We start from the raw sequence: 13,376 nt of genomic DNA, 5'->3' as shown, positions 1-13,376 counted from the left end.
AACTGTAAATGCGGTTGGTGGCCAATTAATACACCTCCACGCATAGCCTAGCAAAGTAATTTTGTAAACAAATTCTATATAACCCAGAAAAAAGATGTAATCAATTTGATGAATGTAATTCTTGTGAAAACTTCAACTTCTGGAGACTGTAACTATTATGAGACCTGCAGCTTCTGGTCTTCATTTCCAGCTAATACAATCTTCTTTTGTTGTTGATTTCTCACTTTCCACTTCTTCTTCTTTGTTCCAAGCTGAGCCTCTTTTGCATTATTTCATATGATGTTAATTTTTAGCATTAGAGGGTCTGTCATCCCACCTCTGTGTTAGGGTTTAGCATGCATCATTGAATTTGTTTGCAGGTTTCTGTTGTTCTAATGCCAGAGAGCTGTCATCTTGTCTGTGTATTAGAAAACAGATTTACAGACCTTTAAACTGGTTGTAGCTGGCCATCACAGGGTCCTGTGCATCTACTGGTGTGATCAGTGTTCTCCATCATCACATTGTCTCTAAAAATGTGAGTAATTGGTGGTCTAAAGCCTTATAGTCTGGGGGTGTTCACCTATGTTTGGGGTCAATCATAGTAGAAGTGGTTATCTGGCTTGAATATGCAGCATTTGTTTAATTCATCCACCAATTTATCCAACTTTTTGTTGAGTTTGTAATGTTCCCGAGCATCTCTGATATACAACCTAGGAGAGTTTCTTAGGGTGATAACAATACCTATATACAAACGCCTCGGAGCATCTCATGAAATGCACTGCAAAAAATTTTAATTTAAAAAAAAATGCAATGATTTTGGACAAATCTCACACCGGTGCAGTTAGAGAAACACACTAGAGGAGGGTCAAATAAAAAAACTCTCCCAACCATAATCTCTCATGTTTAACATCTACAGTGGGAGATCTATGAAGCACCGATGCCACACTTTACAGATGTAAGCGCCCTGACGTCAGTGCTTCTCTTACTCACCATCCTTCCATACTGTGCTCACTGTCTGAGTTTCCAATTTTTTCAAACTGTGCTAGAATTTATTTTTCTCCATTACATGTCCACGATGCCTCCCCAACAACTAAATGTCCTAGTAATTTCTATGTTTCTTTGTAATTTAATTTTTAGCATATTGGAATTGTAAATTAGGTTAAATTTGGCACTTTGTTTGAAAAAAAAATGTCGCACGGTGCGCTCGATATGTTCAACTTGCACCGATAGCGATGCGCCCTATAAATTTACATTATGCACCGCATTTAGGTGTGTGAACATAACACACCATTTTTGCGGTGTGTTTTGTAAATTAAAACACACTAAGAAAGATGTGATATATTGTACGTTGGTGCGTCACACCCAGTGCATTTATATTTACCAAATGCACCACAAAATAATATTTAAAAATATAGTTATAGCTTGGTGCGTTTGATAACCTGAACATACCATACCGGTGCAAAATGGTTATTCGTGCGCACCAATGCACAAGTATGTTGCACCGCATTTACAAGTTAAATTTGTGAACCAACAACTATGCATCATACTTATGTCTGCACTGATACTAGTGCGATTATAGTTGAAAGCGCACTGACACCAGTGCATGACTATGTTTTGAGTGAACCGGTGATTATTTTTTTTAATTGAAAGTTATGTTTCCATATTTATATATACATGTTTCATTTAATAAAAAAATGTATTTTATGTATGAGGCCGATGTATTTTATATGTCAATCATGTAGTAGAGTCATCAATAGAGGGAGCACCAACATGAGTAGGAGTTGTTAGCTCTGCTACATACTTTGACATGTTGAGGGACATATGCAAGCTCAGTCGTGTTGTTTATGCTCAAAAGAGGACTCGCATCAATCATACTTCTTCTTCTCCTTCATTCCACGTACCCTCCCTTAACCCCGATATGTCTGGCTTTCCCCCAAAACTCGGCATAAGACCCTATTTCTTCAAGCTCCAAAGCGCTAAGTTTAAAACCACATAGCATCACCGCCACATGACCCTGCACCTCTGTAACCCACAGTCGCCTTTAAATCATAGCCCTTGATTGCAGTACCTCGATCCAACGGTCCCCCTGCCGCAGTCAATGAATAACCTGCTCATTTCTTCCCCACCGTCCGATCACCTCCGCCACGATCAGACGGCGTTCACTCTTCCTGTGCCCGCGAAGTGACAGCCTGTTAACACGTGATCAAGAGCAGTTTCCACTGCCACGCGTCGCCCTCCGAGTGGTATCACATGCCATTATATGTTTACCGCTCGACCCCCGACGGCGGTGCAAGCAATACCACTTACCGCTCGAACCCATTTTCCTGCTCAGTAATGCCCGCTCATCTTTGACGCCCGATAACCGTTGGATCTGTCCGCCCGAGATCCAACGGCCTACGTTTACCCCGCTTCCATATCTACCGATACTCCCCGCCAAACCATGCCCGCCGTCCATCTACTCAATTTGACGGCCAATATTGTTCCTCCGTCCAGTTCGTCCACCTACCATGCAGTACGTGACCTTTGATCATTTTGTGCTCCCGAAGGATGAAAATAACCAGTTCTCGATACTATTTGCAGTAGTCTCTCAACAACCACATTCAAGAGACAGTAAGGCTAAGAAGTAAAGGACAGAGCTCGATCAGGTAAATGCATTTAACAGTTATGGGACTTCATCCCATATGACACTCCACCTGCCCGAGAAGGACAACAAAGCACCTGAGAAGATCGCATTTGTTCACTGAAGGAGGCAAATTCCACCAGAGACTCCATCAGATAGTTAAAGTGGTTGGTGGTCAATTATGACTTCCTCATACTTAGAATGGCTGAGTGCCTTTGTATTCAAATTCTATACATACCCAGAAACAACATGTAATCAAGGTTGATGGTTGTTGTTTTGATGTAAGGTTTAACTTCTGGAGACTGTAACTACTTTGATACTTGCAGCGTCTCGTCTTCATTTTCAGCTAATACAAGCTTCTTTTGCTATTAATTGCTCACTTTCCATTTCTATTTTTTTCCAGGCTATGCCTGATATGCAGTCTTCCTGAACTCTTGATGTATAGCATTAGAGGAGTTGTCATCATACCTCTGTGTTTAAATCTTGCATGTATCAGTGAATGTGTTATTCAGGTTTCTTTTCACTTAGTGACAGAGAGCTGTCATATTTTCTGTACACTAGGGAATTAGATTTGCAAACCTCTTTACTGGTTGCAGCCGGCCATCACAAGGTCTTATGCATCTACTGGTGTGATCAGTATTCTCCGTATTCACCCAACTTCTGAACTGTGAGTAATTGGTGGTCTAAAGCCTTGTAGTCTCGAGGTGTTCACGCATGTCTGGAGTCAAGCAAAGTAGAAGTGGTTATCTGGTTTGAAAAAGCATCATCTCTTCCATTCATCCATTTCCAACATTGAGTTGAGTTTCTAATTTTCCTGAGCATCTCCGAGCTACAACCTAGGAGAGTTTCTTGGGGTGATAACATTAATTGGCGTCGTTGTCGGGGAGAGGAGATTGAAGCTCAGCTTCCCTGGGAGTTCGACACAGATCCAGCTTTGATGATAGACAAAGTCTAGACACATTTCTAGTTGTAATCATCTATCTGGCGACTCTACTGGAGAAACAACCTAGTGGCGACTCCACATTACAGTTCTGGCTCAGTTTGTGAGGCATACCCAAAGAAATCCTCAGAAATCACCAGTTGACCCAGTGCCTGACCCTGAGAAGATTACTAAGCAAAGGAAAACATCATAGAAAGGAGCATCAGGATCAGGTAAGCCTAAGAAATCTTATGCATCTCTGAAAGAAAATATTATAGCTGAGGTTATACAGTTTGAAGATTTGGAGCCTAGCATTGATAGTAAAGAAATACCTTCAGAGATTTCATAAAACTCCTTGTTCAGTCAGTTCCCCTTTGGATCTCAGTCCAAAGAAAGCCTCCCATACAGTCCATCATATTCCTTCTTGTCTGTCATCTATTTCATTACTTCCTACCTTTCAATCTGTCAGTATCCTTCCACTTACCCCAGTCATGGCAGGCCAACAAGCTCCCACAAAGATGGAAAGAATCATAGCTGCTAGGTACGGACCCCTGGTCTTGCTAGTTCCTTTGAATGTCATGCCTGCAGGAGAATATCATAAATATATGCCCAAGTTCACTGGTACAAAGGGAGTAACAGCTGAAGAACACCTTGAGTCTTTTTATAGCTATGTTGATAACCTAGATATCAGTGAAGATGATGTGTGGATGAGAGTATTTGTCCAGAGCCTTAATGGAAAGGCTAGAAAGTGGTTCAAAGAATTGCCTCATAGGTCCATAGCAGACATTGAAGCATTAGATGATGCATTTTTGAAGCAATGGGGGGATAAAAAGGACTTACTTTATTACCATACAGAGTTTGGAAACCTAAAGAGGGAGAATGGGGAATCATTGTCTGATTTTAATAAAAGGTTTAACCGTATGTATAGTAAGATACCAGCTGAAGTAAAGCCTACCCCCACCTCTGCCAAACTCACTTATGCTAATGCTTTTGACTCGGATTTCTACGTACTTTTGAGAGAAAGAAGATGTGCCACTCTAGCTGACATGCAGGATGCAGCCCTAGAGGTGGAATCTAATATCATGGCTGCAGAAAAGCTTAAAGGTCATGCTGATAAAAGGAGGCAGAGAGGTGAGGCTTCTTCTTCCTCTACTCCATCTTCAAAACCCAAATTAGATAAGATGACTAAGATGATAGAGTCATTGGATGCTGAGATATCTAAGCTGAAGATTGAGCAGAGCTTAGGAAATGGAAGGCTTCCAAGCACTTTTGCTCCAAGAAACCCAAATCCATTCAGAAGAGAAAATGAACAGTTGCCAATCATTTAAAGGGGTAAAGAAGCAAATGAAGAACAAAGGGTTAAAGCTCCTTTCTAGAATGTAGTCATGGAGGAGGAACAAGTTGAAGAAGAGGATGATATTCATTGCATGGAAGATAAAGGCAGCGTTGCCTTTTTGACATTGGCTTCCTATGAAGAATCATTGATACAGGACCAAAACAGTCGAGAATGGGACAGAGAGGTTGTTCTACAGACTGATGAACAACAAAAATACAATTTGAGGTCAAGAGCAAACAATGTCAAGGAGAATCCTGCACAAAAAGTTGTTGTCCCAACAGAGTCACAGAATACCAGACAGAAGAGACAAGCAGCTGATCCAGTCATCCTCAAAGCACCAACTCAAGAGGTAAGAGGTCCTGATAAGTCCCCTTCCCCTTTCAGTTTTGAAGCAGAAATCCAGAGGTTAAAAATATTTGTACCTCTAATAGAACTAGTAAAGAGTCAAGTTTTTAGAAAGCCTATCCTTGATGCCCTTAAGCTGAAAGCCACACAAACCTCCACCGACTGTGTCAATTTGCAAGATGATAAGCCCGCAATTTTGCTTAACCCCATGATCGAACCCGCTGATAATAATTCTCCATCGTTTTATGTCTCCTTGACCATTCATGACAAAATCCTCCACAATTGCTTGCTAGACACAGGGGCCAGCCACAATTTGATGCCTAAAGTTGTCATGGAAGAGTTAGGCCTTGATATCACCAGACCTTATCATGATTTATTCTCATTTGATTCAAGAAAGGTGAAATGTCTGGGATTAATCAAAGATTTAGCTATTACCCTAACTCAGCTGCCCATAAAGAGTATGATGATGGATATTGTGGTAGCAGATGTCACTCCCAAGTTTGGCATGTTGTTGTCCAGGGGATGGATTAAGAGATTAGGTGGGACACTACAAAACGATTTATCTTATGCCACTGTCCCAGTCTTTGGAGGGGAAAGCAAGAGATTGTAAAAAGAAGCACAGCTGGCATACATCATCAGTGATGAGAGGAATCCTTCTAATCATCCCATATATGCTATGGACACTGACTTTGGAGCTTGTATTCTCCAAATTGAAGAATCCCAGAAGGCCTCAATGTAGATCAAGAAAACAGTAAATCAGGCCAAGGGAGAGCAAGGAAGTCAGGTTTGGGAAATGTTCTTTGACGGAGCATGTTCTAGGGAGACTACAGGAGCAGGGGTGGTGCTGATATCTCCAGAACAAGAAAGCACACATTTGTCTTTTAAGCTGGCCTTTCAAGTTACCAACAATATAGCAGAGTATGAGGCTCTGATATTGGGTCCCAATGCAGCCAAAGGCAGAGGAGTCAGGAACATAAAGGTGTTTGGAGATGCTGATCTTATCATTTAGCAAGTGAATAAAACATTTCAAGCAAAGCACCCAAGGCTGAAAGCATACAGAGATGAGGTATGAAGACCCAAAAATTCTTTTGATAATTTTTGTATCTCATATATCCCTAGAGTAAAAAATTAGCTTGCCGATTCCCTTGCTGTGTCTGCTAGCATGTTTATTCCTCCCATGCCTCCCAGACTAGCTTATGAAGTTCAGATGAAATATAGACCATCCTTGCCTGATAATGTCTAGCATTGGGAAGTTTTTGAAGATGATGATGAAGTGAATAGGTTTCTGTAAGTCATTGATGAATTTTCTAAAATGCAAATTGACCAAGAGAATGAAGCCTTGGAAGAAAATCCCCAGTCCCAGCTTAGAAACAGAATTGGTAAAGATAGCATTGTCCAACTGCCCAGCAATCATATACCTAAGGGTCTGGTTCCATTAGAAAAGTTGTTTGACCAAAATGATGTGCCTTATAAGGCTGCCCAAAAAGAAGACCAGTCTGTAGGCATAATATAGGGAGTCCAGAACAGCCCAAATACATGAATCTGTCCACTCGTCTATCTGCTGCCCATAGTGTTGAATACTGCAATTTAATGAAGCAATTTGTTGATGTCTTTGCCTGGGAATATAGTGACCTGAAAACATATGACAAGAAGATAATCCAGCATAAAATTCCTTTAGAGAAATACACCATCCCTTTTAAGCAAAAGCTGAGGCCCATAAATCCTTTGTTCCTTCCTCTTATTGAAAAGGAAATCAAGAAGTTACTGGCTACCAAAATCATAGTCCCTCTCAGATATTCCAAATGCGTAGCCAACTTAGTGGTAGTGAAGAAGAAAAGTGGAGAAATCAGGCTATGCCTGGATTTCAGAAACTTGAACAAATGCTCTAAGAAAGACAATTATCCTCTACCCAAGATAGAGAATTTGCTGCAGAAGGTATCACGGGCCAAAGTAATGTCTTTCCTCGATGTATTTTCAGGATATAATCAAGTTGTTGTACATCTAGATGACCAAGAGAAGACTGCATTCACCACTCCTTGGGGCACTTTTATGTATTCCAAGATGCCTTTTGGACTGATGAATGATGGAGCCGCCTTTTAGAGAGCTATGGATATAGCATTTGTGGGGGAGAAGGATAAGTTTTTCCTTGTTCACCTTGATGATATAACAATATACTCCAGCAGCCATCAAGACCATTTGCAACATTTGAAAAAGGTGTTCCTAAAGTGCAGAAGGTTTTGGATTTCAGTCAATCCTAAAAAGTCACAATTTGCTTTAGAGGAGGGCGAGCTGTTAGGGCATGTCGTTTCTGTTGTAGGTGTCCGAATTGACCCAGAGAGAGTAAGAGCAATACAGACCTTATCTGTTCCAAGATCAAAGAAAGATATTCAGTCCTTTCTGGGCAAGATAAATTTTGTAAGGAGGTTTATCCCAAATTTTGCAGAACTTGTAAAGCATATTACCTCCATGTTGAGAAAGGGGTCAGATATCAAATGGAATGATGCAACAAGAAAATCTTTTGCATCTATCAGAAGGGCTATTATGGAAGCTCCTACTTTAATTAGTCCATATTACAGCAAGGAGTTCCATATATTTTCATTCGCCTCTGATGACACCCTTGCAGCAGTTTTGATGCAAGTAGATGAAGAAGGCTCAGAACATCCAATGGCATTTTTTTAGCAAAACCTTAAGGGATGCTGAGCTGAAGTATGATACCATTGAAAAACAGGCTTATGCTCTTATCAAGTCTTTGAAAGCTTTCAGAATTTACATTCTGCATTCCAAGATAATTGCATATGTACCCTCTGCTTCAATAAAAGATGTTCTAACGCAGCCTGATGTTGATGGAAGAAGGGCTAAATGGATTGCAAAGCTTATTGAATTTAACATAGAACTAAAGCCCACTAAGCTTGTCAGAGGTCAGGGCCTTGCCAGACTGATGGCAGAAGAAAATTGCAAAACACTGGACATAAATCTCATGAGCACGATTCCAGAGAATGGTCAGACAGAAGAAGTAGCTGAACCAGGGAAAAATCAATCATTGGCAGAAAATCTAGCTTCTTGTGATTGGTACTATGCAATAGTTCAATTTTTGCTGAAGCTAGAAATTCCTCCAGGCCTTAGTTCAAGCCAAGCCAGAACTATTAAACTCAGGGTAGCTAGATATTGCATTCATAAAAATCTGCTCTATTGGAGGGACCCCTCTGGAGTTCTCTTGAGGTGTCTGGACAAAGAACAATCCATGGAAGTGATGCAGCAGTTTCATTCCAGCATATGTGGAGGACACCATTATTGGAAAACTACAACCCACAAAATCCTTAGAGCTGGATACTATTGGCCTACCTTGTTTGCTGATGTTTTTTCATTTGTTAAATCATGTGACAGGTGCCAAATATTTGAAGGAAAATAGTAATTGAAGTCCCTGCCCTTAAAACCCATGCATTCCAGTGGCCCTTTTCAGTAGTGGGGCTTGGATTTCATTGGAGAAATCAATCCACATTCCAGTGGCCAGCACAGATGGATCTTAGTAGCCACTGATTACTTCACTAAGTGGATTGAAGCAATCCCTTCCAGAAAGGCTGATCATCATGTGGTCATGAGGTTCTTGACAGAGAATATCTTCACCAGATTTGGTTGTCCACATAAATTGATCACAGACAATGTAGTAGCCTTCAGGGCAAAAGAATTGATGGACATGTGTGACTCAATGGGCATTAAGCTGGTTCATTCCATCTCATATTACCCTCAAGGCAATGGTCTAGCAGAATCTTCCAACAAAAGCCTGATAAGGATAATTAAAAATCTATTGGAAGACAACAAAAAGAATTGGGATTCTAAGCTCAAATATGCACTGTGGGCTGATAGAGTGACCACCAAGAAATCCACAGGGAATTCTCCATTCAAGTTGGTATATGGCACTGAAGTTGTATTCCCGATTCAGTTAACCCTCCCTGTGGCAAAATTCTTGCAAGAAGAGTAGGATGAGGAAGAAGACATGGCAAAAAGGATCACTGATTTAGCAGAGGTACATCAAATCAAAGAACAGTTGGTTGAAAGGTCAGCAGCACATCAGCAGAGAATCAAGGAAGTTTTTGACAGAAGGACAAAAACAGATAATTTTCAGGTTGGGGACTTAGTTCTTAAGTGGGATGCCCTGAAAGAGAAGAAAGGCAACCATGGGAAGTTTGATGCTTTCTGGACAGCAGCTTTTATCATTTCTCATATCTAAGGGAGCAATACTTTCATGCTGCAAAGTATGGAAGGGGAAACAGTTTTTGGAGGCCCAGTTAATGGGCATTTTCTAAAAGTTTATGTTATTTAAGGTCTTTGGCCTTAAATTTGTAAATATGTTGTTTTATCAGTTTAGTGTAGGCTCAGTTAGACTCCATGCCCAATGGAACACTAGGAAATTTTGTTTATTTGGTTTGACAGGCAAGGCATTGGTTTGCAGTTCTTGAGACCTCACCGGGAGGATCTCATCCCCAGAAGGAGCCAGTGTTAGCTCTGCTACATACTTTGACATGTTGAGGGACAGATGCAAGCTCAGTCGTGTTGTTTATGCTCAAAAGAGGACTCGCATCAGTCATCCTTCTTCTTCTCCTTCATTCTACGTACCCTCCCTTAACCCCGTTACCTCTACTTTTCCCCAAAAACTCGGCATCAGACCTTGTTTCTTCAAGCTCCAAAGCGCTAAGTTTAAAGCCACATAGCACCGCCGCTACATGACCCTGCACCTCTGTAACCCACAGTCACCTTTAAATCGTAGCCGTTGATTTCCGTACCCCGATCCAACGGTCCCCCCACCGCAATCAATGAATAACCTGCCCATTTGTTCCCCACCGTCTGATCACCTCCGCCATGATCAGACGGCGTTCGCTCTTCCCGCGCCCGCAAAGTGACAGCCTGTTAACACACGATCGAGAGCGATTTCCACTGCCACACATCACCCTCCGAGTGGTATCGCATGTCGTTGTACGTTTACCGCCCAACCCCCGACGACGGTGCAAGCAATACCACTTACCGCTCGAACCCATTTTCCCGCTCGGTAACGCCCGCTCATCTTCGATGCTCGATGACCGTTGGATCTGTCCGCCCGAGATCCAACGACCTGCGTTTACCCCGCTTCCATATCTACTGGTACTCCCCGCCAAACCATGCCCGTTGTCCATCTACTCAATCTGACGGCCAATCTTGTTCCTCCGTCTAGTTCGTCCACCTGCCATGCAGTACACGACCTTTGATCATTCTGTGCTCCCGAAGGATGAACATAACCAGTTCTCGGTACTGTTTGCAGTAGTCTCTCAACAAACATATTCAAAAGACAGTAAGGCCGAGAAGAAAAGGACAGAGCTCGATCAGGTAAATGCATTTAACAGTTATGGGACTTCATCCCATATGACACTCCACCTGCCCGAGAAGGAAAGCAGAGCACCTGAGAAGATCGGATTTGTTCACTAAAGTAGGAAAATTGCACCAGAGACTCCATCAGATAGTTAAAGTGGTTGGTGGTCAATTATGACTTCCTCATACTTAGAATGGTCGAGTGCCTTTGTATTCAAATTCTATACATACCCAGAAACACAATGTAATCAAGGTTGATGGTTGTTGTTTTGATGTAAGGTTCAACTTTTGGAGACTGTAACTAGTTTGATACTTGCAGCGTCTCGTCTTCATTTTCAGCTAATACAAGCTTCTTTTGATGCTAATTGCTCACTTTCCATTTCTATTCTGTTCCAGGATGTGCCTCATATGCAGTCTTCCTGAACTCTTGATGTATAGCATTAGAGGAGTTGTCATCTACCTCTGTGTTTAAATCTTGCATGTATCATTGAATGTGTTATTCAGGTTTCTTTTCACGTAGTGACAGAGAGCTATCATCCTGTCTTTACACTAGGGAATTAGATTTGCAGACCTCTTTACTGGTTGCAGCCGGCCATCACAAGGTCTTGTGCATCTGCTGGTGTGATCAGTATTCTCCGTATTCACCCAACTTCTGAACTGTGAGTAATTGGTGGTCTAAAGCCTTGTAGTCTGGGGGTATTCACGCATGTCTGGAGTCAAGCAAAGTAGAAGTGGTTATCTGGCTTGAACAAGCATCATCTCTTCCATTCATCCATTTCCAACATTGAGTTGAGTTTGTAATGTTCCCGAGCATCTCTGAGCTACAACCTAGGAGAGCTTCTTGGGGTGATAACAGGAGCAGCAGGAGGACCCATATAATATGGTATGAACATGGAATTCCAAAGAGAGGGAGAAGGATTTATACCCTTTCCCTATTACTACAGAGACTCAAGTTATCTTGGGGAATGTAGGCCTCCTCAAGTACAATGAGGAGGCTACATCCTTGAAGGTGCTCTCTCCTATTGGTGCATCTGATCCATCAATAGAGTGTCCAAGAGCAGGATTTCTGTGTCAGTCCTAGGGCATGGTATAGGCCCATTGAGGAGGAAATATAATTTATCAGTGGCCTATCTAGGAGAGGAGAGGATTTTCCCTAGTTCCCTTATGTCCCCCATGGGGTTGTAGCTGAGAGTCAACTTGCATACACTCAGAGATATGCTGGGCCTCATGCAGTCTGTCCATCAGATTTTTAGGTCCTTGGTGGACAACTAAATATTTCTTCTTTAGCTATAGAGAAGGTTAGGTGCCTCTATTTATTAGTCACCATGATTGAACACTTTAGTAGTGATGGGAAACACATTAGTTTCCATCTTTTGTGTTATTTTGATTCTTTGATTTAGGTTCCACGTTGCATTAAATGGTTTTCCATTTTTTTGAAGTAATTTTGCATGGCTTTAGATTGATGTCATGCATTTAGACATGGGAGGGAGCCTTCCCTTTTGCTTTCAAGATTTTTTGCTTATTTTTTGAGAGGTTTCCAGAGATGAGGCCTACATTTGACTGTCACCCTCTTAGGGTGACCACTGAGGTTTGAATGTGCATGTGGAGGAAGATGATGCCTAAGAGGGGCATGCTGGAGTATCCGACTAGGATTTCTCCCGAGGCACTGGTGCTACTGACTAGTGAGGATGACCATGCTTTTGTCGCATTGGCATTTTCTTATGTAGGGATTGATTAGAGAGGGTGTCCCAACATCCTCTTCATGGCATCTAATCCTCCAAATGATAGAGGTAATATAGTGTTTCCTTTAAATTAATCTACTTTCATTTTCTTGTTATAATGAATTAGAATAAAATTTATTCTAGCACGATCTTTAACTTGTTTTATTAAATTTTTTAATGAAATTGTCTAATTATTTTTCTATACTAAATATTTTGTAGACATCGGTACATTCGATGGGGACATGCCTTCTCCCCAACTGGATGTCGAAGGAGATGAGGAGATGGGTGAGACCCAAGGGGTGAGGCACATCCTTAGGGGGGAGTGGGTGTCCAGGGTTGTAAGGCTAGTCTGAGAGTTCGGATGGACTACTGCAACAGATTTGCCAGAGTTTTGTTTGATGCGGGAGTCTGTCCTAGGAGGCCTTGAGGTATCACCATGGATCATAACCTCATGGATTTTTACAAGGATTGTCCACGTGAGATGATGTCTCTTATGTGGCATATCATCAGCATTAGGAGGGTACTGACAACGATGAGGATGCAAGCCAACATCATGTAGCAGAAGATACATCAGATGAGGGTGGTGATCATGATGCTTCTAGTAGTACCATCCCATCGGATCATGGCCATTAGGGTGTCAGTGATCCATCTGGAAGTACACCTCCTCAATCACTTGATGGTGAGATGCTAGAGCTAGAGTATGTGCCTCATGTTTCTCTAACAGATAAAACCATCCACCTCCTCCTCCATCTCAGAGTTCGCTAGACCACAGTGAGGGCCCAAACGTAGTTGACCATCCATCATCTTCTACTCATGCAGACCAATCACCTCCTCCTCCACCTCAGTTGAGCTCAATAGACATTGATCATGTGTCAGTGGTTGACCATCCATCGTCTTCGACTACAGACCAGACTGGCACTATGTTTGTTTTATTGGATATTTGATTGCACTTATTTGACTTGATGTAGTTATTTGACTTGTATATATATATATATGTTCATATTTATGTATTAATTTATATGTTGTTGTTGATGTGTATATTTTTAGGTCATTTTAGATATGTTCATTTAATGTGCTTGTAGATAGATGTGTATGTGATAGCAGTTATTTGACATG

This window comes from Pinus tabuliformis, chromosome 1_2 (assembly GCF_031772625.1).
Source record: "Pinus tabuliformis cultivar Carrire ecotype Pingquan chromosome 1_2, CPIR1, whole genome shotgun sequence".
In the NCBI taxonomy this organism is placed as follows: domain Eukaryota; kingdom Viridiplantae; phylum Streptophyta; class Pinopsida; order Pinales; family Pinaceae; genus Pinus; species Pinus tabuliformis.
This window is presented reverse-complemented; position numbering follows the sequence as displayed.